Here is a 26,539-nt window from a genome sequence, read left to right as displayed (position 1 = left end):
GGGAGAGCCCTCACACACTCACGATTACTTCAGTCACCCAGGCACTGCTGTTCACATAGACCAGCGCCTTCCAGAGATGGCTGTTGGGCACTTGAAACGCAGCCAATTCCAACTGAGGTGCACTGAGCGTAAAATACACACTGGATTTCAAAGACTTAGTACATAAAATGTAAAGTATCTCAGTAATATCTTTTTCATACTGATTACATGTTGAAATTATCATATTTTGGAGATACCGAGTTAAATTAATTGCAACTAAATTGTAAACTAACTATAAATTAATTTCACCTTTTTTTGTTGTTTGTTTTAGTTTTTTAACTGTAGTTACTAGAAAACTTAACATTATCTCTCTGGTTCAAACTTGTGTCTGGTGTTGTACTTCTACTGGACAGCACCGCCATGGATATGGCCTTTTCTCCTGGGCGCCTCTGGGTCAGGGCCCACATTTGCCACCATGCCCATCTCCATACTGCTGAATGTCGCTGTCACTGCTGCTGGGCAGGATCTCTACTCCTCTGGTAGGTCCTGTAACGTCTACCAGATGGGACCACCAACCCTCTGCAGTGCCCCCAACCTCCACCCTGCGACGGCCACCACCTTGAGTCCTCAAGGTCTTAAAGTAGCCCAGTGCCCTGTGACAAGGTGGGAGAGTGTCTCCCCTCCCCTTTGGTGTTCCTATTAAAAGGCCCCAAAACAGAGAAAGCTGTTTGTGCTCTAGTATCATAGAGTGCATTGAAAGCTTTTTCTTTTTTATTTCTGCCATCTCTGCAGGAAAACATGGAGGTGCACCAGGATCAGATTTTTACTTTGTTTTGTTTTCTATATATTATTTTCTTTTGGTTTTGTTTTATTTTTTACCTTTAAAATCTGCTTATTGAGGTATAATTTACATACAATAAAATGTAACCGTTTTAAGTATATAGTTCAAAGGGTCTTGACAAATGACAAACCTATGTGATACCACCCTAATTATGATATAGAATTTCTCCTTCACTCCAAAAAGTTCCCTTGTGCCAGGGGCAGGTTAGAGGGCTAGCTAAAAAGCTGGATTTGGAAATGTACCTTCTTATAACATTGTCAGGCATCACCTGTCAGGCCACGCTCTCTCTTCCTAGGGGGAGGATTTTCCCAAGAGACTTAACCCATCCTCATTTGTTCAGGGCAGGAGATTTCACCAGTTCCCCAGACTCAAATCTAAGCCCAGCACAAGCCCCTGCAACATGCAGACCGAAGGGTTTTTGTCTTGTGTTGCTTTTGGTTTTGTTCAGTGAAACATAAAATGACTTCACCACATGGATCAAATTAAGGAGGCTTCAAGGAGGAGGTGTTGCTCTTTTCCTTAAGAGCATTAAAGAAATGGTGAGGCAATAGTTGGTAGATTTGAGGGAGAACAGTAACAAGTCAGGGCTCCGAGGGGTCTGGCCCCTGCAGGCATCTTCAGTCTTAGCTCACACTATTTTCTCCTCCTTCCCTCCACTCCAGCCACACCGGATCTAACTCCAATTTTTCAACCACATCAGGTGGTTGCTTCCTCGGGACCTTTGCACAGGCCACTCCCACTGGCTGGAGAACTCTTTGCCCTCTCTGCATACAGACTCCTTTCCTTCCTTCACACCTCAGTTTCAAGGCCACCACTTCACAGAGGACTTCTCAGACCACCCACTCTAAAAGTAGACCCCTCATGTTATTCATTTTCTTTAGAGCATTTATCCCAGTTTATTATATACTCATTTACTTGTTTTCGTGTTTAATATCTGTCTCCCACATTAGACTGGAAGCTTTATGGAAGTAGAAACTGCTCTGTATTATATTGTATTGTTGGCTTACAATTATTCCTCCTTTTCCGGCACTTGCCATGGCTAAACTGTGAATAGGGTATGCTTCCATAGCTCACTAATTTTCAGCTTGGCCCTGACTCACTTTGGCTAATGGTGTGACAGTGGAAATAAAGTGCACTGTGTCTCACCGGGGCATTTAAATGTGCTTGCGTGGTTTGACTTGATTTCTTGGAGCTACTTTTCCTTGTCATGAGGAGAGCTTCCCTATGTAGCTGTGTTTTTTCTTCCCAAGACCTGGAATAAGGACCTGTGAAGCAGACCCGAACCCAACCCTGAACCCTGAAGAAAAGCTTTCCCAGCCAACCTTCAGCTCTTTGAGCAAGAGAAACAAATGCTTCTTGTTGAGAGCCACTGATATCTTGGGGTACTTTCTTACATAGCATTATCGCAATAATAGCTGACTATTGCATGACCTACTGTATAAAACGCACATAATAAATATGTTACATGCATGGAAGAAACATTTTCCTTTAAAAAATCCAAAGGTAGAGAATGTAAAGAGTATCTTAGGGATCTTGGAATCTCATATCCAGGAAGAAAGGAAGGGGTGGACTAAGGCATAGGAGGAAAGAAGAACCCAAAGATTCATTGGGGCAAACCTCAGGATAAGGCTTTGTGGCCCATGGAAGAACTCTGGAGCCACACTAGCAAGTAAGGTGTTCTAACCAAAGTTCCAGCCAGAGAAGATATCTTTGGAAGATATTTTGGAAGGTAGAATATTGACTACAGCTGAGCCCGGAATCAAGATTTAGGCATGGAGTCTTGGAAAGCACAGAACCATGAAACAGAGGTGGAGATCTAATCCAGCAGAGAAGGGCAACTTGCCTACAGTCAGCTGTGGGGCTAGAACAGATGCAGCTTTCCATATCTCTTTTTGTCCTGGTGCCCTTTCCACTACTTTATGTTGAGTCTAATGAAGTTTGATGAGGGAAAAGAGGAAGGGGCCTGTGTGGGATAACATGTCAGTTCAAATGAAGATCAGGATTGAGGACGATCACTTTGTTTCACTCCCAACAATGTCTCCAGAGGAGAGGGCTGTGCGTCTGCAATAAGGACTGGAGCAAGGTTCCCCTGTGGCCTGAATCCTAAATCACCTCTTTGAAGCAAGACAAGTTACTGAGGTTCCTCCAAAGACTCCACTGCATTGATTCAAACCCAAATATGGTCAGATTTTTAGGAAAGCAAGTCTCCTGCCTCTATAATCCCATTCTGCCCACACCGCCCCACCTCCCAAACAGCATGCAGGCTGGGTTCAGGGCATTTCATTAACGTAGCCCAGAGACATTCCTCTCTTTCCAGAGGCAGATCCTCCCTTCTGCAAGCAGTGTGGTGCCAGGCAGGGATTCTGGGAGGAACGTGCTTCATCTGTAAGAGAAATTTCTTCCATGAGCTGCTCCGAGGCTCTCCTTAGCACCTTGCCAGCCTGTCTGGCTGCACGCTGGATATGCCTGTTCACCGGCAACCTTGTCAGATGTTCCCAGGAAAGGCTGTGGCTAAGAGGAGTGAAAAACATAAATATTTTGTCACTTTGCTAGGCTTTGCAGAGCCTGGGATCCCAAGGGGCCCACCAATGGCTTCGAATTAAGCTCTTCTCACTTCCATCCTCTCCCTGTTAACTCCCTCACCCTCCTGCTCCCACCCTGACACATTCCCCTCGTCAGAGGCTTGGAGAGAGAACACAATGATGGCGAGAATCAGGTTTCCTACAACCATTTCAGCAGTTTTTACCCAACTTTTAGGCATTTTTCTCCAGAGAGAATTCTATTGTCAAGAAGACTCCAACAGTGTGAGAGGCCAAGACAGTGTCCAGGTCATGCTGTTGAACAGGAGCCTTCCATCATCATATTTTGGGTTCTGGTCTCATAACTGCAGATGGAGGAGTGTGGAATGGGTCAAAGTCTAGAATCAGATCCACCCACTGAGGTGGGGAAGACCTGGAAGGAAGAAAATCAGAGGCTCGAGGTCCTGTCAAGTAGGTTGAATGTTGATGTCTACAGGAAGGTAGAGTCAGCTTAGGAAAACTGGGTCTTATGTGTCTCACCTCCTACCATGTCTGCACATCTCATCCTGGATGGAGTTTCAGGCTGGAAGCATAACACCCTGGGAGACAGAGCTAAGTTTTCACAAACCAGGCTGAGTGGGACACTTGGTTTCTGCCAATGGAACCTAAAGTCCAGGTATCAGCATCTACCCCTGCCCCGTGCCTAGTCCCTTTGCAGTGCTTGGAAGGAATGTGTCCACCGCATGCCTCATGGTCCACTGACGGGACCAGTGGCTGGGAGCAAGACGGAACTGACCAGGGAAGAGCTTAGTCTGTGAGGGGGGCTGCTCTTTTCTGTGGTGATAGTAGGAATTGGAGAAGGAGGCACAGAAAGATTAGGCTGAGAAGAAGTGGGAAGTAGTGACCTGAATGTCTGGGCACTCTGCCTCCTGGCTGGTCATTTTCCTGGGCAGTGGTGTGGACATTGCCACATTTTGCTAAGGAGGCAATGAGCATCCCCCAAACCTGGGCAGATGACAAACCACTTCTCTCTCTCTGTCTCTGTCTCTCTGTCTCACAATTGCTGGGCTTCCTGCTACAGGCAGGAGGGAGATGTTCTTTACAGAGTATAGTCCCACTGAATTATGACAGTAGGGCTAATTCTTGGTGGGGTTTCAGTGTTTGGCACTCAAGAAACTGAAACAGAGCAGCCAGAGGTGGAAAAACACCACAGCTGAATACATTTTGAAGGACAGTGAAAAAAGACCTTGGCCCCAAATCAGATTGTTCCTGATCTAAAATTAAAAGTGACTTAAGCCTTAACATTCGAGAAGATTGGCAGATAATGGTTGTGAGGGTGGGGAGAGAGGTTGCTTTTCTTTTCACTTTGTGGCTGGGAGCAGACCTTTCCAAGATTTCTCTGGACAGGATTTATTTACTGTCTTAAAAAAAAAAAAAACTTTGCACTTTGCATGAAGATTTGCAAATGCCAGGCACACGGCATGCCGGGTGCCCAGCCAAACCTCTTGTGGTTAGCCTTGAAATGAGATCATTTCACAGTAAGAAGGAGGTCAGGTTGCAAAGAGGGAAATTCATTTGGCTGCATCAATATGTAGGCTGCAGCAAAACCACAGAACAAAATTGTGTTGTCCTGCCATAGCTGCAGACCCTGGACACAAACCTGAACTAACGTACCTACTCCCGTGTTCTGCGAGTCCTCCTATATGCTTCTCTCATCTTGCCAGCCTCTTCCTAGAATGACATGATTGGAATTCCATTTTGCAAGGCAAGTGAATCATGAGAAACTTCCTAGCTCATGCAGCTCGATATCAAAAAAACAAAAAACCCAATCCCAAAATGGGCAGAAGCCCTAAATACACATTTCTCCAAAGAAGATATACAGATGGCCAATAAACACATGAAAGAATGCTCAACATCACTAATCATTAGAGAAATGCAAATCAAAACTACAATGAGGTATCATCTCACACCAGTCAGAATGGCCATCATCAAAAAATCTACAAACAATAAATGCTGGAGAGGGTGTGGAGAAAAGGGAACCCTCCTGCACTGCTGGTGGGAATGTAAATTGTTACAGCCACTATGGAGAACAGTATGGAGGTTCCTTAAAAAACTAAAAATAGGGCTTCCCTGGTGGCACAGTGGTTGAGAGTCCGCCTGCCGATGCAGGGGACACGGGTTCGTGCCCTGGTCCGGGAGGATCCCACATGCCGCGGAGCGGCTGGGCCCGTGAGCCATGGCCGCTGAGCCTGTGCGTCCGGAGCCTGTGCTCCACAACGGGAGAGGCCACAACAGTGAGAGGCCCGCGTACAGAAAAAAAACCAAAAAACTACAAATAGAACTACCATACGACCCAGCAATCCCACTACTGGGCATATACCCTGAGAAAACCATAATTCAAAAAGAGTCATGTACCACAATGCTCATGGCAGCTCTATTTACAATAGCCCAGAGATGGAAACAACCTAAGTGCCCATCATCGGATGAATGGATAAAGAAGATGTGGCACATATATACATTGGAATATTACTCAGCCATAAAAAGAAACGAAATTGAGTTATTTGTAGTGAGGTGGATGGACCTAGAGTCTATCATACAGAGTGAAGTAAGTCAGAAAGAGAAAAACAAATACCATATGCTAACACATATATATGGAATCTAAAAGAAAAAAATTGTTCTGCTGAACCTAGGGACAGGACAGGAATAAAGACACAGATGTAGAGAGTGGGCTTAAGGACACAGAGAGTTGGAAGGGTAAGCTGGGACGAAGTGAGAGCGTGGCATGGACATATATACACTGCCAAATGTAAAATAGATAGCTAGCGGGAAACAGCCTCACAGCACAGGGAGATCAGCTCGGTGCTTTGTGACCACTTAGAGGGGGGGGATAGGGAGGGTGGGAGAGAGAAGCAAGAGGGAGGGGATATGGGGATATAAGTATACGTATAGCTAATTCCCTTTGTTATACAGCAGAAACTAACACAACAATGTAAAGCAATTACACTCCAATAAAGATGTTAAAAAGAAAAAAAGAAAAGAAATTTCCCAAAGTATCTAATACACTTCTCCGAATTCAGAATATATGCATCTGAGAGGGTCACACCTTCCTTTCCTAAATTATCCTCGACTTGTCCAACCAATGTGAAAAAATGAGGGATCTCCCTTTGCCAACCAAACTATCAAAGGAGCCTTGTCCACCCCTGCCTCTCAATTTGATTCAATCAGGAGTTATTGAGTACCACCTACCCTGTGCCCAGGGCAGAGCCCAGAGACCCAGGAGGCACAAAAGCACATTTGGCCGGTTCTCTGACCTAAATACATTTGGATCCTTGTTGGAGAGACAAATAGATATGACATGATTTGAGAACAATGCAAGATTGCTCATGAAAATGAGTGGGAATCTAACTGAACCAGTGCCCCAGTGGGACATGAGGCAGCTGAAATAGGGAAAGGGCTCTGAGGCCAGGGTTGTTGAGGAGATTCAATGAAGAGGTAGGACTTAGGGATGGATCACTTCCTTTCCATCTCCAACTACACTGATTTCTATTTTGTCTCTGATGAAATTCTACCATGTATCACATAAATGGAATAACACAATCAAACTTTGCGCTTCCTGAGGTATACCAGAAGCTCGGCTGATGCAGATTAAAATGCCTAGGCTCTTGGTCCTCCAGAAAGCAAAGTCAGTGAGGGCTACTCTTGCAGAGGCCAGGGAACTAAACCTAACACCACACTGGGTAAAGGGGCTTTGCTGGGCATCTGACAGCCCAGAGATTAGGTGTCAGACGATACTTAGGTTGGAGTAACATACTTAAGTTCTCTGAACCTCACTTTCTCAACTGTAAAATGGTGATCATAATAGCCCATATTTCCTAGGGCTGTTGTGAAGATTAAACAAAGTATTTGACATGCATGAGGAAAAGGAGCATCTGACATACAGAAGGTGCTCAATAGCCATTCACTATTCTTATTCCTTTTCCTTCTGGGTTTCCAAAACATTAATCCTTTTAGGAACAGAGTGTCCTAGTGTTCCATATATAAGCCATAATAAACAAACAAACAAATAGGATATCAGAGCTTATAGACAGTACGTACCTCCTGATGGTCACCCCAGACCAGTTGGCTTCCTTATTCATGTGGATTTTGCCTAGGGGATCAATTCCTGGCTCTTTCTCTAGAGAGGAAAGAGGTACTTGACTCCCTCCAGTTGTTCACCCCTATTTGTCAATTCTGGCCTTTTAACGGAAAGGGCACTTGAAATAACCACAAAATATATTCCCCTTCCCTTTGTTCATTTGTTTGTTTGTTTGGAAGCAAAAATAGAAGAGACAAGTTTGGAGCACATTTCAGATCCATAAAAGACAAATTAATTATCCCCAAGCGGAAGCTGACCTTTAGGTGGCCCCAGCTCCAGTGCCTCAGCCACAGCTGCTCCTGCTTTGAAGATGACAATATCCACTTGCTAAATACTAATAATTAGTCACCAAAGCAGGATGAAGAAGGCAGAGCAAAGTGAACCTGCAATTACTGTATTCGTGTGCATCCCCTGCACCCTTGGAGGGCCAGTTACGCCAGCACATTACCATAATTGGACTGACATGTTAACAGCATCCTCCATTCTTTGAAAGCGTCACTGTTTCCCTTTCCTGTCCCTCACACCCCCTAGCCCATGGACCATCTGCCCTGTACCCTATGGCTAAGGCTGGCTGAAGATGTCTAAGCTGTATATCTTCTGAGGGTGCACAGGGCTTACCAGATGGCCCGTGTGCAGGCCCAGCATATGCACAGAGGATGTCGGGATGAAGGTCATGGCTACTCCCACCCCCAACTTCTCCCTCTGTCAGCTCCACCTCTATGTCTTATGGAAAGAAGGCAACATGCCAGTGGTTCCATTGACCAGTAGTGAAATGCTCCATTCCCCCTCTCTCCCGGAGTTCCAGTTCTTCTTGGGGGCCGACTGTGCCACTTATATTCTACTCAGCAGTGGCCTGCGTCTTGGGAGACTGAGGTGGGTGGCCTGACCATAGGGGCCAAGGCTGCTCAAGAAAGGATGCTCCCAAACTCAAAGCAATAAGCAAGGACGGCTATCCATGGAGCTGTGCCCCTGAAACTGAGAAGTGGGGGGGCCTTTGGCTCTGAAGGGGCAGGGGAAGAGCTTGGATGGGGGCAGGTTGGGGAAGCAGAGGCTCAGCCTACACGTTGCTCTGAGGGAGCTTAGAGCTGGTGGCAGGCACTCCTCCCTCCAATGGCCTTCACCCTGGCCCCTGCTGCCTGGACACCATTTTATGAGGTGATCCGTGTCGTATCGATGTAGAGAAGGCTGCTGAACACCAGCACCCACTTTGTGTTGGCAAGGAAGCAGGTTTTCACTGCTGACCTTTTCAAAGCAAAAATCCGTTCTTAAATTTTTTTTTTTTTTTTTGGTGACTTCTTCCCTCTCCTTTCCATCTGATTTCTTTCCCTATTGAGCAACAAGAGACTTTTTCTTACAAGTCACTGCAACTTTCCAAGGGAAGAAGACTTGGTTTCTGGCTGTGGTCCCATACCACGGGGAGCCCAGCCATTGGGAATGTGTCTGGGCCTCTCCTGCCCCAGCTTCTGCTCAAAGAGCTCTAACAAGGAAGGGGCTGGGGGCTGGGGGCAGGAGGGGGGCAGCAATATTGGCTCAGGGAGGGAGCTGAGCCAGTTGAGATGCCAGGACCGGGAAGAGGGGTGTGATGGGAAGGAACCCTGCATCTACCATCCTGCCCAGGGCCTCTGGGTTGCACAGATCCAGGGGGTATCTTTTGTACTGCATGTGGCGTGAATGGTGCCTCCCAGAAGTCCATAGAAGACACAGTAAATGGTGCCCCTGGAGTTGGACAATGTGGTGGCCCTGATTATCGTAACACACATACAAACACCCACACATACACACAAACACACACACACACAGGCCCAGTGCCTCTGCTTTCTCCTGGAGCTGCTCTGGACCTTACGGGCCCCAGGCTCTCTGCAGTTCATGCATGAAATGGTCCACAGGGACAACTTCTGCTCTAATAAGCCCCACAACATACCCTTCCCAACTCCATCATAAGCACATACACAGTGTACTCCCTGGTTACCTCTGCCATCACAATACCGCTGCTGGGATATACCAGGATTCCAGAATGATGGCACTAGAGAGTATTAGTGGATATTCCACAGTGGATATTACTTTGTTATATTAGTGGATATTACTATGTTACTATAGTATGTTACTCCATAGGGGGTGATATCCCTTTAGTGGATGAATTGAATCGGTGTTCAATCTCCTGAACTCTAAAATGCAGTGAAAGGAAAATGAGGATTTATTCTTGACTCATCAGATGTCTTGTCCTTGCTGTTTGCATTAGTCACTCACACACAGAGACTCAGACAGAAAGCCACACACATAGACTCAAAATAAGACAAAAATAGCCATCAACACAGAAAGCCATGCAGTAGCCGTAGGTGCACACACATTCCCAGCGACAGTCGGCCCCTGTGCACAGATGTACCCATGGCACAGGCTCGTGTAGTACCAGAAAGCACACATTATGTCACACGAAACACATTCATATGGAAATCAACACATACAATCCAAAAGTCTAAAAGGTAGCTCCAGAGACCCATCCGTATGGACAATGTTTTGTGCTGTAAATGTGACCTGCAATGTGCCAGAATAATTTTAGGAACACAGCCTTGCGGCCAAGCTCTGTGGTAGGCATTCCTTCCTGGGTGGCCCACCCTTTTACGGCTTGAAATATGCAGGGCCAGTTGAATGCTTTGGTAGGTGATTTACAGACTTCGCCTGCCTTCCCACAGGGCCCCTGTTCCTATCTGCCCATCACATTCCCTGGAAGAGGTCAAGAGTTTCAGTATCTCCCTGTGAACGGCTGCACACAGCTGTGAGCTCCAGAGGTGAGGGATTCCAGGCAGTATAGTATTTTCTGGATTTCTCAGAAAGGAGCTAGGCCCAGGCACTCTGATTCTGCTCCCAGATAAGGAAGGTAGAGTTCATATTCTGGCTGTAGAAGGTAATGTTTTACAGCAGAAAGGGAGATGTGCTTGGAACTGAGGCATCAAGGTTGGAGGGGAAGAGACAGCCGTGTGTCTCCAAGTGGGATCTGACATCACTGAGCCTAATTGCTTTGCCTCTAATTTAATCCTGAGTTGGCCTTAGCAGCAACAGACTCTTAAGATGGGTCCCAGAGAGCTACTGGAGTGCCATTTGGATGTGACCAGCCCAGCCTGAAGCTGGGGCCAGTGTGACCTTTGGTCACGTGACAATGAGGGAGAAACGGGAGACAGGGCAGAGAGAGGTCCCACAGCTGTTATGTTTTAAATCTCTGAACATATCTGTGCTTAGATATCGATTGTTTAGTCTGAAGTGAAGTGAAACTAGGCTCCGGAATGGTGGTAAAACCCCTGGGCAGGAGGGAGAGACAGGGGGAAGACTCCCAGAGAACAGCCAGACCCCAGTGGAGGCTCAGAAATCCTTCCCCAGGGTGGAGAATGTGCGCTATCTCCCCATCTCCCCGGGAGCATCTACCACACGGAAAGGCTGCTTTAGGGAGACAAATGATCCCCATTAATTCCATCAGGTAATGAGCCATTTGGTGCCATCATTAATTATACTAATTAAAACACACTGGCCTTTGAGGTCGGCACATGCTTTCATGCCATCCCCAACGTTTCACTTCACTCTTTCTCTGCCTGGGGTGACTGCTTGGCTACATAGGCTCCTGAGATCCTGTGGAAAGAAACCACAGACCAGCCACCTAGCCTGAAGCATTCATCTTCCACCTCTCTCATTCACTAATTCATTCAACAAACAAGCAGTGAGCACCTAAGTGCACTAGGTGCTGGGGACACAGAAACAAGACCTGGGACTTTCCATCAAATCAAAGAGACAGACAAGGAAACAACAAACGCAAACTACTGAGTAGACTCTGATGTGTATTTTACAGTTCATAAAGCATCTTCACAAAGCTTATCTCTTTTAATCTTCAAACCCCAAGGAGGAAGGTGCCACCATCTTCCCCTTTTTGCAGGTAAGAAAAGCAAGGTTGAGAGCCATTATATGGTTTGATGCCAAGGAGAGCAGGGCTGGGACTTGAATTCATGCCTTTGACTCCAGATTCTCTCCCTTTACAGCCCAGGAACGCAGAAGAAGCTGGCTGTAGCTAATTCTGACTGGTGGTTTCAGAGAAGGCCTCTCCAAGGGGGCTATAGTTGAATTGGGCTTTAGTAGACGAGTGGGTTGAATTGGTGGAAGAGAGGAAAGGGCATTTCAGGAAGAAGCTATGGCATTAACAAGGCCCAGATGGGAGGTGCACAGAATAGCGCACGCTCGGCCGCATCAGGCAGGCTGTGTTACAGGTACACAGAGAAACGCAACAGGGCAGAATGGAGGTAAATTTAAAACATCCTAAAATTTCAAAAGGCAAAAGAGTGATTCTGGGATATTTCTTTGAGGCCAAACAGAAAATCAGGATGGGTTTAGAAAAGGCCAGAGGAGAGTTTATCTCCACCTCTGTCATGCTCTCAGGGCTGCAGGCAACAGGGCAGGGTTTCATTGTTCAGCTCTTTTTCCATCATCCACTTTTTCATTCCACACTCTGTTTTCCCATAAGCTAAATATGCCTTCCCCTGTCTAAACACTTGGCTCCAGAGCCCTCTCTCTCTCTGCTGAGTGACCTGTCTTCTCCATCTGCCCTGCGTGGGGTTTTGGCCCAGCTCTGACTGTGTCTGTTCTGCCTCGTCGGCTGTCTGCCAGCATGGCCCCTGTAGCCCCTTGGTACAAAAAGACCTCTTGCCTGGCTCAGCCTAGGAGGGGGGCAGAGGGAGGGACAGAGACAGAGGGGGTGTGCTGAGTGTGTGTGTTTGTGTGTGTGTGTTTGCAGCACGACATTCACTGTTTCAAGAAGCAGCCTTTCTATGTGATTGTCCCCCAAATTTTGGTCCCTTCCCCTACAGCACCCTTTTGCCTCCTGGCTTCTTGGGAGAGCGGGACAATGGGCTGTCCTGCCCTCTGCATTCTCACCCGCAAATGAGCCGCTCAGAGAGGAGAGCGCCTAGCAGGCTCAAGACACGGTTATTGAGTAAATCAGGGTTTCAGGCACTGGGGCGCCTGTTTAACAGGGCAGGCTGTGTAACAAAGGCACCCGAACGGGGTCTTGATGATCCTGTGCCGGGACTTCGTATTTAACGGCGCCTCAGAGCCTCTTGGAATCACTTCTTCTCACCCTCAGCCACCACTGCCACCAGATGCGCACCTGCTTAATTACAATTCATGAGGTGCTCGCCTATTAATAAAGCCGAATTAATCCGGTCACGCCAGCCTGCGATGCCAGCAGGAAGGCAGAGCCCATCGGCCACTTAGACAGCAGCCCTGAGCAGAAAGAGGTTAAAAGAGACCAAGCCCCAGATCTGGCCTCCCTCCACCAGGGGGCTGTGGAAGCAGCTTCCCTTCAGAGCAGCCAAAACTCGGAGGCTGGTGGGTTCCGTGCCAAGCTGGTGCTTGACGCTGACCCCGTCCCCTGCGCGCACTGCTCCTGTTATTGTGCCCTATCTGCCTTCCTCAGGGACGTGGAGGCTTCTTTGAGGACGGGCTTGTGCTTATTGATCTTTAGAACCATCCAGCTCTCCCCCTCTCCCCTCCTCCCACCCCTGCCCTCCAGCTCACGTTTAGGATTGGTTTTGTGCACAGGCGCCTGTGCAAGTGTGGCTGGGGGCAGTTGAGAGTGAGGGGGAATCACCTTCCCGAACATGCTTCAGTGGGGAGCAGGGTGGAATGGTGGAGAGGACACCAGCTTTGAAGCCAGTGGGTCTCAATCGGCCCAGCATTGCCGATTCCTACGGTGTGGCTTTGGACAAGTTCCTTAACTGTTCTGTGGCTGCCTCGGGGTCGTCCTTTGTAAAGTGAGGACAGCAGCGTCTGTATTATACGCAACTGTGAGGATTAAATAAAGCAACGTTTTCCAAGAAATATATATATATATATATATATATATAGTTGAATATATATATAGAGAGAGAAAATTCTACTGTCCTAAGTATTCAGTTGAATGAATTTTCATACATTGAGCACACTTCTGCAAATGGCACCCAGAGTAAGAAACAAAGCATCTGGAAGAAACTGCTTGTGCTCTCTGTAAGTAAAGAAACTTCTGTGAAGGGTTTTTGGAAAATATTATCACACATGTCGTAGATACTTAGCGATTATTGCTATTGTTGCTATTATTATCCCTCCCTCGTGTCCAGTCACCCTGATTCTACCACCACCACCACAACCCCCGTCCGCAAACACCCCAGCACCCCAGTGGTACCATCTACTGCCATTACATCGACCTGCCCCTCCAGCAAAGTTGGCGCTGTTGGATTGAGTGCCGCAGACAAGGGGAGTGAAGCCCAGGTCTCTGCCCAGGGACCAGGCATTCCGGTAGTCTCTCAGTGCTCTTGGGGAGGGCTTTACAGACTCCTGGAACTGGCAGAAGCCTGGAGGTCATCACGTCTGAGCTCTTCCTGATGTGTGAGTGGTACCCTGGTTTTGCGACACAGGCCTGGAGCTTCAGCCTGATCTGTGCATAATCCTGGGATACACCTAGAATCATCACACGTTAGACTCGGAAAGCACTTTAAGGGTTGTTTAGAGCCCCAGACCCTCATTTGAGAGATGAAAGACCTGAGACTCAGAGAGGGCAGAGACTTGCCCCAAATCACACAGCTGATAATGATAGAGAAAAACGACAGAAGCCAGATCTCTGGACCCTATACTGGTGCCCTTCCCACTTCACTCTGATCATAGGGCCTTGGAGGGGGTCACATGAAAGAGCTAGCAGACCTGCAGTTTGATGCCCCGAGCTGGTGTGGGGTCCATTTCCCTTGTTCTGACAGAGGGATTTACAGCAGAAGCAGATTTAGCCATGCAGAGGGGGTAGGAGTTAGAGGGGGTATCACTCTCTAGCACCACACACAATGAAAGGGGGACCCCTTCCATCAGTCACCTGTTAATTACCCAGAGCCTAGTGATGAGTGGGCTGTGATCAGAAGGGTCTTCCAGGCAGAACCATGAAACCCAGTAGACAGCAGACATGATGGCAATGGGAAGAACCTCTGTGGGAACACAGGCAACCCTGGGGCTGATGTTTCCTGCTAGGACTGGCTGGTCCATTGGGCTCTGAAGACAGGGGACAGCTTCTGATCCCATTCAGCAGAATAATGCGGTGAGGTGAGGGGTTCCCTGTTTCTCTATCTTTGAATTTCAGAAGAGTAAACCAGAAAGGGACTTCTTAGGCCTGAAATTACACCAACAAAGTCCAGTCATTCTTTTGGATTCAGAGAGCTTTTTGGTTTTGAAGGCCTATGGAAAGAGGGCCATGTGGGAGAGAGCCCCAGCATGGTGGGTGTGTTCCGAGGTGAGAGAGAGTTGGGTTGGATATAAGAAAGGGCTTCCTCCTGTGAGGGTTGCCCAGGGAAGGTGACTCCTGTGGAGACAGTGAACCCCATCGCTGAAGGTGCTCACGGGCAGGCTGCATGACAGCTCCACAAAGGTGTTGAAGAAGGAATCCAGCTTTGGATAAGTGATTGATCTTCTGTACCTTAAAATTCTCTCGCCATTGGGATCCTGAGTCCATAAGCAATCGAGCTGACCCAGGCACACACACGCGTGGGATCTCAGGGCTGATGAAACCTCAGTGGCCACATGGGCCGAACACCATCCAGCAGGGGAACGTCCTCCACAGCCCTGCACCATCTCCATCTGCTTCCATCTGCCAGACTGGGCTCCATTCCCTGTGGGATCACTTACAAAGCAGGCATTCAAAAGGGTGTGCTGACCCAATGACTTTGGATAAGCCACTGAACTTCACTGAACCTCGTTTCTTCATCTATAAAAATGGAAGGAAATAGCATCTACCTTCAGGATCCTAAGGCTAGACTGAGATGTCTGAACCCATCTGGCACTTGGTGGACACTCAGTATCAAGGTCCCTCCTTCTTTCCTCCCTTCCTTTCCATAGTCCCCCTTTCCCCTCCTTTTATAGCCTGTTTCACAACATGTCACTGCACTTTGGGCTGTTGTTTATCATCCAACATCCCCCCTTGACCGTGAGCTCTCAGAGGGCTGCGTTGTCCTCACTGCCTTTACATAATAAGTACTACATAAGTATGAGTTGAGTAGGCTAATGAACCAGCCTCCCAGACTTCAGGAAGCCCATCACTACTGAGGCTGCCCTGTTGGCTGCTGGACTGGTCTCCCCACAAGAAAGTTGTGCCTTGGGGCAAAAAGAATCTGCCCTGAGTCTCCTCCTTTTAGATCTCAGCTCTGGCCCCTCTGGTCCTTCTTCCTGAGCCCAGGGAACTAGTCCATTTCTACCGACACAAAAGAGACTTTCTGATGGTTGATGGTTATCTGAATTACCCCGAGTCTTCTTTCCTCTGAGCAAATTTTAGGCTCCTCACCACCACCCCCTTCCACCACCCCAGCTCTACCTCTGCCTCTCCTTTGCCACTTATTTCTATAGCTTTAACCAGCAAGTGCCCACAGGCTTCTCTTGACTGCATGTGGTCATTGCCAAGGGTTTACTCATTTCTTAAAAATAGCCTGGGCTTTGGCATTACACCAATCTGTCACCAAGGACAAAGTCTACTGATGACCCTGATGCCCATGTATCTCTATTTTCAAAAGAGCTTTCTGTTTGACCTTTCAAGCAGAAAGGTCATATCTATATGACCTTTTATCTCATATTTGGAAAACTATAAAGCCCTGTGCAAATGGAAAAGGTTTATCTCAACCTTCAGGCTGACATTTACAGCCTTTGAAACATGCTGGGGGAGTGTGGTTGTTAGTTCAACTCAGAAAAAAAGAAGTTCTAAATACAACCTCTGAATCAGGGCAGACTGCCTGGAGGAGGAGACAATAATTGCGGCAGAATGCCTGGTCCCATGTGAAGTGAGCTGTTTGAGTTTTACAATAGCTAATAGAGTCCTGTGTTTGGAAAAGCTTCTGCTTCATGCCAAGGGTTGGAATTCACTTATTGCTCAATAAAATCCCTCTGAAGGGCTTCACGAATTAATACAATGATGATATTTCTGCCTTTTCTATATACATGAATTCAGTAATAACTGTAATTATTATAAAATTATAATAAAACATGATGTGTTATGCTGTTAATTCAATTGCAATAAGGATGAAGTATGAGGACACCCTTATCATTTTTTCCCTTTAATTATGGAACAGTTCCCCAGGCTGAAACGCAGGAGAAAGAGGCCTCATTTTGCCTTGGTGGGGCTTCCTTCTCAGTGTCTTTATCTGGTTTAGGTGGTCCCAGGCTTCCACTCTGATGGAGCAGGGAGAGTGAGCAAGTCTCCACAAAGTTGCTCCCACCACTTACATAGATTGAATTAGAGATCTAGTGGGGAGATGGATCCTCCCACCCCCTTTATCCACACCCACTCCATCTGCCCTTTGGAACCACCAGTCCTTTGCCTCCCCAGCCATAGTTGATTGGACTAGAGGTGGATAACTGAACCTAAGGGACCAAATATTAGGACTGAGACTGAAGGGGCTGGTTTGGGGTTCTGAAAATGGAGTATCCTTTTCAGGGCAGGGCTGGAGCAAGCGTTTTCTGCCATGGCAGTAGTATGCAGGGCAGAGTATGCAGGGCTACAGAGAGAAGAGACCTCATTCATCCTGAGAGCCTCCAGAGCAGCCCTGGGGGCTGATTCTGCAGGTCCTAGTTCCTTTCCTGGATCTCAGTTGTACTTAACTTTAGCTGGCATAAGTTACACCTGCATCATTCTAACAAATTCCCTTTTATCATTTTATGTAGTTTTGAGCAAGTTTCTAGTTTTGCATCCAAACAAGTTTCAAGACCTTACTGAAAGCTCCTTGAGGAAAGGAGCCCCTTGTATCGTATTCATCATTGTTTTTCTGATACCCTGAACAGTGCTTGGCACATAGAAACCTCTTCAGTAAAATTTTTGAAATGAATGAATGTATGATGAGTGAATGAATGGAAAACACTAGAACCGTGACCTAGTCAGGGACCATCTTCCCAAAGTAGGCCCAATTTGTCCCAGTTGGACTTAGGCTATTGCTCCTCCCTTAACCCTAAGAAAGGACAATTTCACCATAGATACTCCTTCCAAGAGGGTGTCCTTTGGGTTGAGCACTCTGGACCAGTGACAGGGAGTTTTACCTTGGGAGCCCTAAGCCCATGGCCCTAGCCTATAGAACAGACCCTTTCCCTCTGAAGCATGTCTCTAGCACAGGACGAGAGTCCTCAGCCCAAAAGCAGAGGATGGGGAGAGGATTCAGAGGTCCTTTAGTCTATTATCCTGCCTTTGAGGCAGATCTGCCACTGAGAGCATCACAGCCCAAGAGACCATGCTTCTTCATTCATTTGCCCCATGTGAACATTAAAGCACCACTCGGGCCGACGCCGGCCCCCTGCCAGGGGTATAGAGGTGCACGTGTCAGACACAAACTCTGCCCTCAGGGAACTTAGAATCTACTAGAGGAGAGTCTAGACCTTTCCCTGCCTCCAAAATCTCTGGAGCATGGGCTTCCGGAGCTAGTTGTGTTTGCCCTTCCAGTCGGTTCTAAGGATCCCCTCTTGCTGCCGATCAGGCTGCTTCCCATGGGAGCCTGGAGGCTGAGGCAGGAGCCCAGGGCAGGCCTCTCCCTCCATGAGCTGCTCTCAGCTGCTTCTGCTCCACGTTCTACAGCCTCCATGCTTTTGACTTTCCCTCAACCGCGGAACTTTCTATTCATCAGCCTCTCACGCTCTGAGGGACATAATCAGATGGTCGGTGTCAGCCAGCTGGAGAAAGTCAGGGCCCTGGAGCTGTTCTTCTGAAGGCGGGCAAGGACATCGAACAGGAAACCGTGTCAACTCCCCTTGATGGGAGGAGGGCAGGGAAGAGACTGTTTCTCTGGGTGATGGATTGTCTCTGTGCCGCTGAGGGTATTACAAAGTGATAATGAGCTTGTTCCTCTCTCCTTGTGTTGCATAGCTCTCAGGTCCTGGAGGAATCCTTTATTGGGTCCAAGTTGTGTATCAACAATGCTTCTCAAAGCAAGAGAGGGGAGCCCAGTAAATCAGCCTCTTGTCTAGAGTGGAGAGTAAGAATGGAGAGAGAAGGGCTTCCCTGGTGGCGCAGTGGTTGAGAGTCCGCCTGCTGATGCAGGGGACGTGGGTTCGTGCCCCGGTCCGGGAAGATCCCACATGCCGCGGAGTGGCTGGGCCCGTGAGCCATGGCCGCCGAGCCTGCGTGTCCGGAGCCTGTGCTCCGCAACGGGAGAGGCCACAACAGTGAGAGGCCCGAGTACTGCAAAAAAAAAAAAAAAAAAAAAAAAGAATGGAGAGTGAAGACTGGGAGAAAAGTCCCCGGGGGTCCTGATGATAGAATCCAGTTGACCTCTCCCCCACCTCCTGTGCTCCTCAGGCCTGTTCTTCACCATCTCCCTGATGTCTGCCGTAGACTGTCCCCTATTTCCCCAGCCCACCCGTCTCCCACCATAGCCAGCCCTGGTAAGGCCATTCCTGCTACTCTGTCACCAGCCCCAATTCTCTTGCCATCTTGCCTTTCCTGCCCATCCCCACCCTAGTCCCCTCCAACTGTGAGACAACGGAGCATCAAGATTTTTCCACTTCTGCTCCCAATCTTCTGAAAGTTGCTAGAGAATAACCTCACGTCTGTGCTGACAAGCTCTGTTGTGAGTTAGGGTTTTCCACCTTCAGCTGGCTTGGATGGCTACTTGGCAGTACTTTGGCGAGGAACGTGTTGGCAGCTTTAGACCTTCAACACCCTTTTCTTCTTTGACAATCCTTCTTTTTAGCTTGGGCCCCTTTATGGCTACATTTGTCCTCCATCACTTTTGAGTCCAGCAACTTTCCTGGGTTCAGGAGACCCCAAACCCTGTCCACCTCTGATTGGACCAAGGATACCTGTCCAAAGTTGAGAACCAATTAGATTCCACCTCCTGAAAATTAGGAGCCAGGACACAGAGGCTCTGGTTAGTCCACGGTGGACTCCAGGGCTAAACAATTGCGGGGCAGCAGAGAGAGCCAGAGAGAGGCAGGTGCACAGAGAGAAGTAGAGACAGGACTCCATGTGGCCCTGGAGAGATAGTGAGAGCCTCCCCAAGAGGCCCAGCTGTCTTTCCTGGCCTGTTTACCTCCCACTAAATCCCCACTTGTGCTTAAGGTACTCTGAATAGTTAGTTACCTGTCCTGAACAAGTGCATTTGCTGACCAGGACTCAGCAGGAGACCTCACCTCCTACCTCTCTAAGGAGGCCGAGACTGTCAAAAGCAAACTTCCCCTGATTTCAGCCCTTGGGCCTCAAAGCACATCTATCTATCCCGCACACATTCCCGCTGCCCTCCAGTTCGGAGAAGGATGGGCCTGACTCTTTTCCGGGCTTATGCCCACGCACTGGATTCCATTCCCTCCTGCCTCTGTAATAGTAATAGTTAGAGTTATATTAATAGTAATAATAACAGTTTCCTGCTCTTTTGTCGCTACACCTTTGGCTCCTCCCCAAAGACCTATTCATATGTTAATTATCTTCCACCCTAAAAATCAAAACACCATTCTTTGACCCTGCTTTCCTCCCAAGCCACCAACTCATGGCCTTCCTTTCCTTTTGTCTTAAAGGAGAGGTAGCCTGGTTCAGTGAAAAGAGCGCAAGACTGAGAGTCAAGAGATGAGTTTTAACCAGGCATTAGAGCTGAGTGACATTTAACAAGTTTCTAAACCCCTCTGAGCTTGTCTCTTCCAGCAGAAAAATGGTGAGGATGAAAATCTTACTCACTTTGCAGGCTTATTGTGAGGATGTGTTAATTTATGTGGGTAAAAAGTACCGAACACATTCTCCAGCACTTTGTAGCTGCTCAATTAATGTTCAATTGGAAGAGTAATTTACCTGATTATGTCTACTTTTTACCTTCCATCCAACCTTCAATTATTTACAATCCGCCGCCCCCGTCCCCAGCCTGTTGTTTTGTCACTACTGTCACTGAGGTCACCAGCGGCCTCTTATTTGCTGTCTCCCGTGCAGCTTCTCTCCTGTTCGCTGCCCCTCTGCAGCAGTGGCTGCTCTTACTGCCCCTGCCTCCTTCTCCCGGCTTTCCTCCCCTAGCTTCCCCCGTGGCACTACTGACCACCGTGGATAGGACTTTCTTAGCTGGTTCCTCTGCTCCCTGCCTTGGGCCTGCATGATCTTCTCTCTTCTCAGCTCTTCCAGGGACCCCACCTCCCTTCACTGCCTCACGTGTCACTAAGATGAAGGATCACTGGTCTTACCTCTAGCCCTCCCTTCTGCTCAGAGTTCCCCTCTAACCATCCCTTTCTCCCCTCTGCCACCCAAAGCTGCTTCCTTTTCCATGCCTCCGGCCTTGGCAGCCATCAGGCAAGCCACCACCCAAACCAGAAAAACCAGTGTTCATTTTCTACTTCTCCCCTCAGCCCCAATCAGCCACCTTCTATCTGAGTCCTGCAAAATGTTTTTCACATCTATTTCCTTTTCCATGGCCCATGCCATTGTCTAGTCGAGCTGTCATTGGATTTTACCAAAACTCCTGCTGGGCCCTCCAACTGTTCTCCCGGGCTCCAGTCTCTCTTCACTCAATCTCAGCTCAACAGGGCTCCCTGTTTTTGTCTCAGAACACGTCCTTCAACACACATGCACATGCGCACGCACACACACACACATACACACTGAGGTAGCTGTCAGGAACTCTGGATCCAACCTATTTTTCCAGTCCCATTTTCCTGCAGTCCCGCCGATGCATCTCACCTGCCAGCCACAATGGCGTCTTTTCTCACCTCCACAGCTTTGTCTATGTTGTTTCTTGGACTCGCATGTTTTCCCCCATCTTTTATGTCCAGAAATAACCGATTCACCTTCAAGCCTCTACTCACAGATCCCTTGTACTGGGGAGCCCTCTACAACCCCTCCATCTACATTCTCACGTAGGGGAACACCGGGTGCGCACCTGATACCCTGGAGTCTCTGTCTCCTCTACCTGGAAGATTTTGCTACTTCTCTTCACTAGGGCAGTGCCTTCTCTGGTGTCAATCCACACGTCCCAGCCGTCCTACTCACAGTAGATCCCCAGCCCCACTCAGTTCCCCCTGTGGTCACTCTCTATCTCACAGCCTTGTTTATTTCCTTTCTTGCACTTATTATAAATCCCGATGATCTTATATGGCTGGTTAGGCTCTCTGGGAAGCAAACTCGGAGATGGAGTTCAGTGTGCGGGATGTGAAATGAAGAGGGCCCTTGCGATCGACAGCAGTGGAAGGGGCCGGGGCTGGAGGGAGAGGTCGATCTTCACACCATACTGATGATCTCCTTGGCTGACCCCACAGGAAGCCATGAAGATAAGACCTCCTGCAGCTGGGCTGCAATGGCTGGGCTTTTCTGCCCAACTCTGTCATTGGCTGGGGCCACTCTCAGAAGAGGATGACCCGGGCAAGGCAGCTCTCTGCATGTAGAAACTGGTCTCCCAGTTTCTACAGAGCCTTGACTCACTTCTGCATTTTGTCCAAAACTTTAAAAAACTTTTGGAGCTAAGAATGGAGCTAAGGGCTTCCCTGGTGGCGCAGTGGTTGAGAGTCCGCCTGCCGATGCAGGGGACACAGGTTCGTGCCCCGGTCCAGGAAGATCTCACATGCCGCAGAGCTGCTAAGGCCCGTGAGCCATGGCCGCTGAGCCTGCACGTCCGGAGCCTGTGCTCTGCAACGGGAGAGGCCACAACAGTGAGAGGCCCGTGCACCGCAAAAAAAAAAAAAAAAAAATGGAGCTAAGAATAGACATAAAAGTACAAAGAAACCCCCTAATTTGGGGGATAATTAAAACTGTGGTTTCCTTTTTCCACCATTGTTTGACGCTCTCAGCTCCAGGGCTTTCTTTCAAGTTGGTCGATCCCCACTAGCTTCCTCTCTGGCCTCCGGCCAAGGCGGAGAGAAGACGAAAAGGACCTGGGAGTCCCTCCAACTTACTGCCCCTCAGGCCTGGCCCTGGAGCCTGACTCCCACTCCTTTCTCTAACTCAGGCAGTTGGAGTCCAGGTTTAAGAGGAGAGCAGCAGAGGGAGAGGACGCAGGCCAGGGCTTTCGAGAGGATGGAAAGCTAAAGCCCTGGCCCCATGGAATGCTCCCTTTTCTCCCCCCACTGCTGGCAGATGGAGTCAATAAGGATTAAACTCTGAGTGGTTCCAGTGCTTATTGGAAATAGGAGGGTGGAGAAAATCCTTTTTTCTTCCACCCCACCTTCAAAGCTGATGAGAAATCAGCAAAGCCAAGTCCAGGAGTGCTCAACCATCTTCCTCCTTTCTCATCTCTGTGGCACGCCCTGCCCCTCACTTAAAATCTGTACTTGTAAGTGCCTCGCAACGTCTTTCTGGTTTCTTCCCGGGCCTCATTTCACCTTGAAACCTCCAGAGGAGTGTGTCAGATGCTGTCCCAAGGGACAAGATCACAGGCAGGTGTCTTCTCAAGTCCTGGGCAGGAGGAGGGTAGAGGCTGAGCGTGGGGCAGGACTATGGCAGGGGACAGGATAAGCTGACAGCCTCACGTGGAAACTTGCATGGCCCTGGACCAACCTGCTCTGACCACCCTGCTCATCTGTGGCCCCTACGTGAGTCCAATACACACACGCGCACACACACACACACACACACACACACACGTACACCACAGAAGCACCTCCAAAAACATTGATGAGAAATGTAGCTTTTCCCCAAAGGTTTGATGGGGAGACAGAGGGGATTACATGGCGTGTGATATGCCAAAACTTCCCAGGCATCCTCCTTTCCCCTCCCTCTGCTCCTTCCCCAGATTTCCTCTCCCTGCGGGAGCTACTTCATCTCTCCCTTGCTCACTTTTATCTACATTCGAACCTCTCTTCTCACAGCTCCCTTCAGCCCCACAGACCTCCAGTCCCTTTCACACACAAACCTCTCTAAATCAGCTTGGCTGCCCCATGCAGCGAGGCCAAAGGGAGCCATAGAGAAGACGATACCCAGAGCCAGGTACATGACCTTGAGGCCCGCAGAGGGCAGTGTCCTGGCATTTGAGGGGCCCCCTAAGCCCTAGGTCAGAGTGCCTCCCCCACTCCTGACTGCTCACCAGGGCTCCAGCTTCTTCATCCAGGAAAGATCCTGAGACTTAGAATCAGAGATGGAGATTTGAGCCTCAGCTCCACTTCTTCCTCACCATGGGATCTGGGGTAGCCAAAGGTACTGGGGGTGTTTCACCTTTTATTCCCACTGAGTTAGTCTCAGGAGCCAGTGAGGGACAAGTGATGATCCTGCAGATGCCTGCAGGAGTTGGGGGCTGCCAGGGTTGAGTTGGCATGACGGAGTAGACAAAAATGAGGATTCTGCTGAGCAGGAAAACCCAGATGGTGAAGGTGGGTGGAACAGGGATGGGGAGGCCACTGGAGAGATGGGGGAGCGGGTCACACCTGATCTCATCTCAGCAGCCATACAGGGACCATGGCAGGGCTTTTCCCTGGAGGCTTTCTCTGTGGGAGGGAGATAGCTGGATTAGCCTCGGGCTTGTCAGCCCAGCCTCTGACTTGAATACCAATGAGGGTGGAAGAAAACTCTCCTTCAGGCTTTTCCTACCCTGTGGCCCCAGCACACGCCTGGGCACATTTGAGCTGATACACCCGAGCGCTTGGGGCTCTGCTGATTTGTGCTGTGTGCACCTGCTCTACACGGCCCAAGGTTGCTCACTCTTCGATGAGAGTTCTCACTCCCACATGGACACTCCTTAGTGGCAAGATCATCTTCCGCATCAGACCAGGAGATCCCAGAGGACAGATGGGAGGAGGGAGTGCTGGGTGGAGGGCAGCTCTGTGCGGGGTGCCTGTTCCCAGACCCCGGACCCCAGCCCTCACGGTGCATCACTGGGTCTACAGGTCTCTAGGACAATAACTCTGTTCATCCGGGTCTGAAGGAGGCTGTAGGGAAGGGCCTATTCTGGGAGCTGGGAGCAACTCTCCCTGGATGCCGCCTGTGCCTCTGTCCCCTTTCATGATGTTACCCCAGGACAATCTGGCTTGTCCCTCCCCTCCTCGTCAAACTCACTCCAAGTAAAGATTCTGTGTCAACAAATAGTAAGCCTTATACATATTTTTAGGGGGGGAAAAAGTGAATGAAAGGCCATCACTAGCAAATAGTGTGAAGTGGCTGTGTTTCCCCTCCCAGGGATGTTGGCCTCTGAGCCTGCTTTCTCCCTGTGGGCAAAGGACATGGTCCTAAGGAAAGGAATTCCAGGTTTCAATGATAAGAAGGTGTTGGGAGGAAGAAAGTTTCCTCTGCCCTTCTAGGTCCTTCTGGCTGGTCTAAGAATTGAACTGATATGAGATGGATTAACAGGAGAAAACCAAACAAAAGTTTAATAACGTACACAAGGGAGAGACCCAGGAAAACTGAGTAACTCACCAAAATGGCTGAAATCCTCACCTTAAATACCATCTTCAGCTAAAGACAAAAAAGGATGCTGGGGTTAGTGGTTTGGGACTTCAGGATGGGGAAGGCAAGTGGGGATGGAACACCAAATGTTCAGGAAATAAACGTTTGCTGGGCGCTGCAGAGACAATGGAACACAGAGAGGAATTCTAACAAACAGAATTGCTACGCTCTTCCCTGCCTACACACCTAGTTCATGCTACTGTAGACCCTTGAACAATGAGGGGGGTTAGGGGTGCAGATCCTCCTTGCGGTAGAAAGTCCTCATATAACTTACAGTCAGCCCTCCCCATCTGTGTTTCCTCTGTGTCAGTGGTTCCGCATCCTTGAATTCAACCAACCGTGGATTATGTCATACTGTAGTTTTTACTATTGAAAGAAGTCTGCATACAAGTGAGCCCACACAGTTCAAACCTGTGTTGTTCAAGGGTCAATTGTATAGTTATCTATGGTGATAGCTCCCTTTCTGGAACCTGTCCTCTATCTTTTAGGCAGTTAAGGGGAAGATCAAAGGTTCTTCTTGAGCCTTTTGAGCCTTGATTGTTTTCAGCTCAAAATAATCCACATGCCAAAGAGACACATTTTGGGGTGGTAAATATTGCTCCCCTACAAAGGCAAAGTAAATTTTTCGTTAGGGGTAGCTATCATTCCTGTGCCCTACCTGAGAATAGGTATAGCTATATACCTGTATGCCTACAGCAGCTAAGCTGGCCATGGTGGGAAATACACTCTGGAGGTCAGCAGGAAGTGCCAGGAGAGGAAGAGGGGGCTTAACAGAACTGCCTAAAAATCTAGGTGACGAAGCTTGGAGGTAAAATGTTGTAGGAGAAGGAGCATAGGACGGGTTTAGACCTGATTTCTAGTCCCAGCTGAGCCTCACTGTGGGTCTGAATTTCTCATTTTTAGAAAAAGAAAAAAAAAAAAAAAGGAAGATCTTTTAGATTGCTTTCCATACCTAACACTCTATGGCGGCATAGAAGGGAAGCTGAGGCCATCTGGGATGGGCAGGGATCCATGGGGCTTTGTCAGGGATGTAACGGAACATTTCCTGGAGCAGTACCCAGCCCACAGAGGACCAGGGGTGGGTATCTAGAGGCTCAGGAACCCAGCTCAGCCTTCCTGGCTCAGCATGAGCCAGGCCAGTGTGGGCTAGGGCAACTCCACACACAAGTCCCTCTTGAGGGCTTCCAAGAAGAAGGATGAGGCAGTGTGAGTCGGATCCCCACCCGGGTCCCCTCTTGTACGTTTCCTCCCTTCAGCAGTGCCATGGCTAAGGAGCTAGAAATGTCATGTTATACAATTCCTTTTAGAGGAAATTGAAGAAAGGTGACAAGAATCAGAACAGTGGTCACCCATTCAGTGATGGAAGAGGTCCTGGGGAGTCTGCTGTGCTGCTGGAGATATTCTATATCTTGATCTGGGTGGTGGTTACACAGGTGTATGCATATATCAAAATGCATCAAGCTGTTCATTAAGATCTGTGTATTTTACTGTATGTAAATTATACCTCAATTTAAAAAAAATCTTTAACAGAAGAGAGAAGAAGCGGTTCCAGGCCAGGGAGAGCAGTGCCAGAAACAGAGAAAAGTAGGGGCAGAGTGGGAAATGAGGAGCTGGACCGATAAGAGGGATGGACCAGAGGTAGCAGCCACTGGAAGGTCAGAGAGAGAGCAACAGGGAAAGAGCAGGAAAGGAGAGCAAGATAAAAG

Source organism: Monodon monoceros, unplaced genomic scaffold (assembly GCF_005190385.1).
Source record: "Monodon monoceros isolate NGI ecotype Baffin Bay Population unplaced genomic scaffold, NGI_Narwhal_1 Super_Scaffold_18, whole genome shotgun sequence".
Lineage (NCBI taxonomy): Eukaryota > Metazoa > Chordata > Mammalia > Artiodactyla > Monodontidae > Monodon > Monodon monoceros.
The sequence above is the reverse complement of the archived record's forward strand: the minus strand, read 5'-3'. Positions refer to the sequence as shown.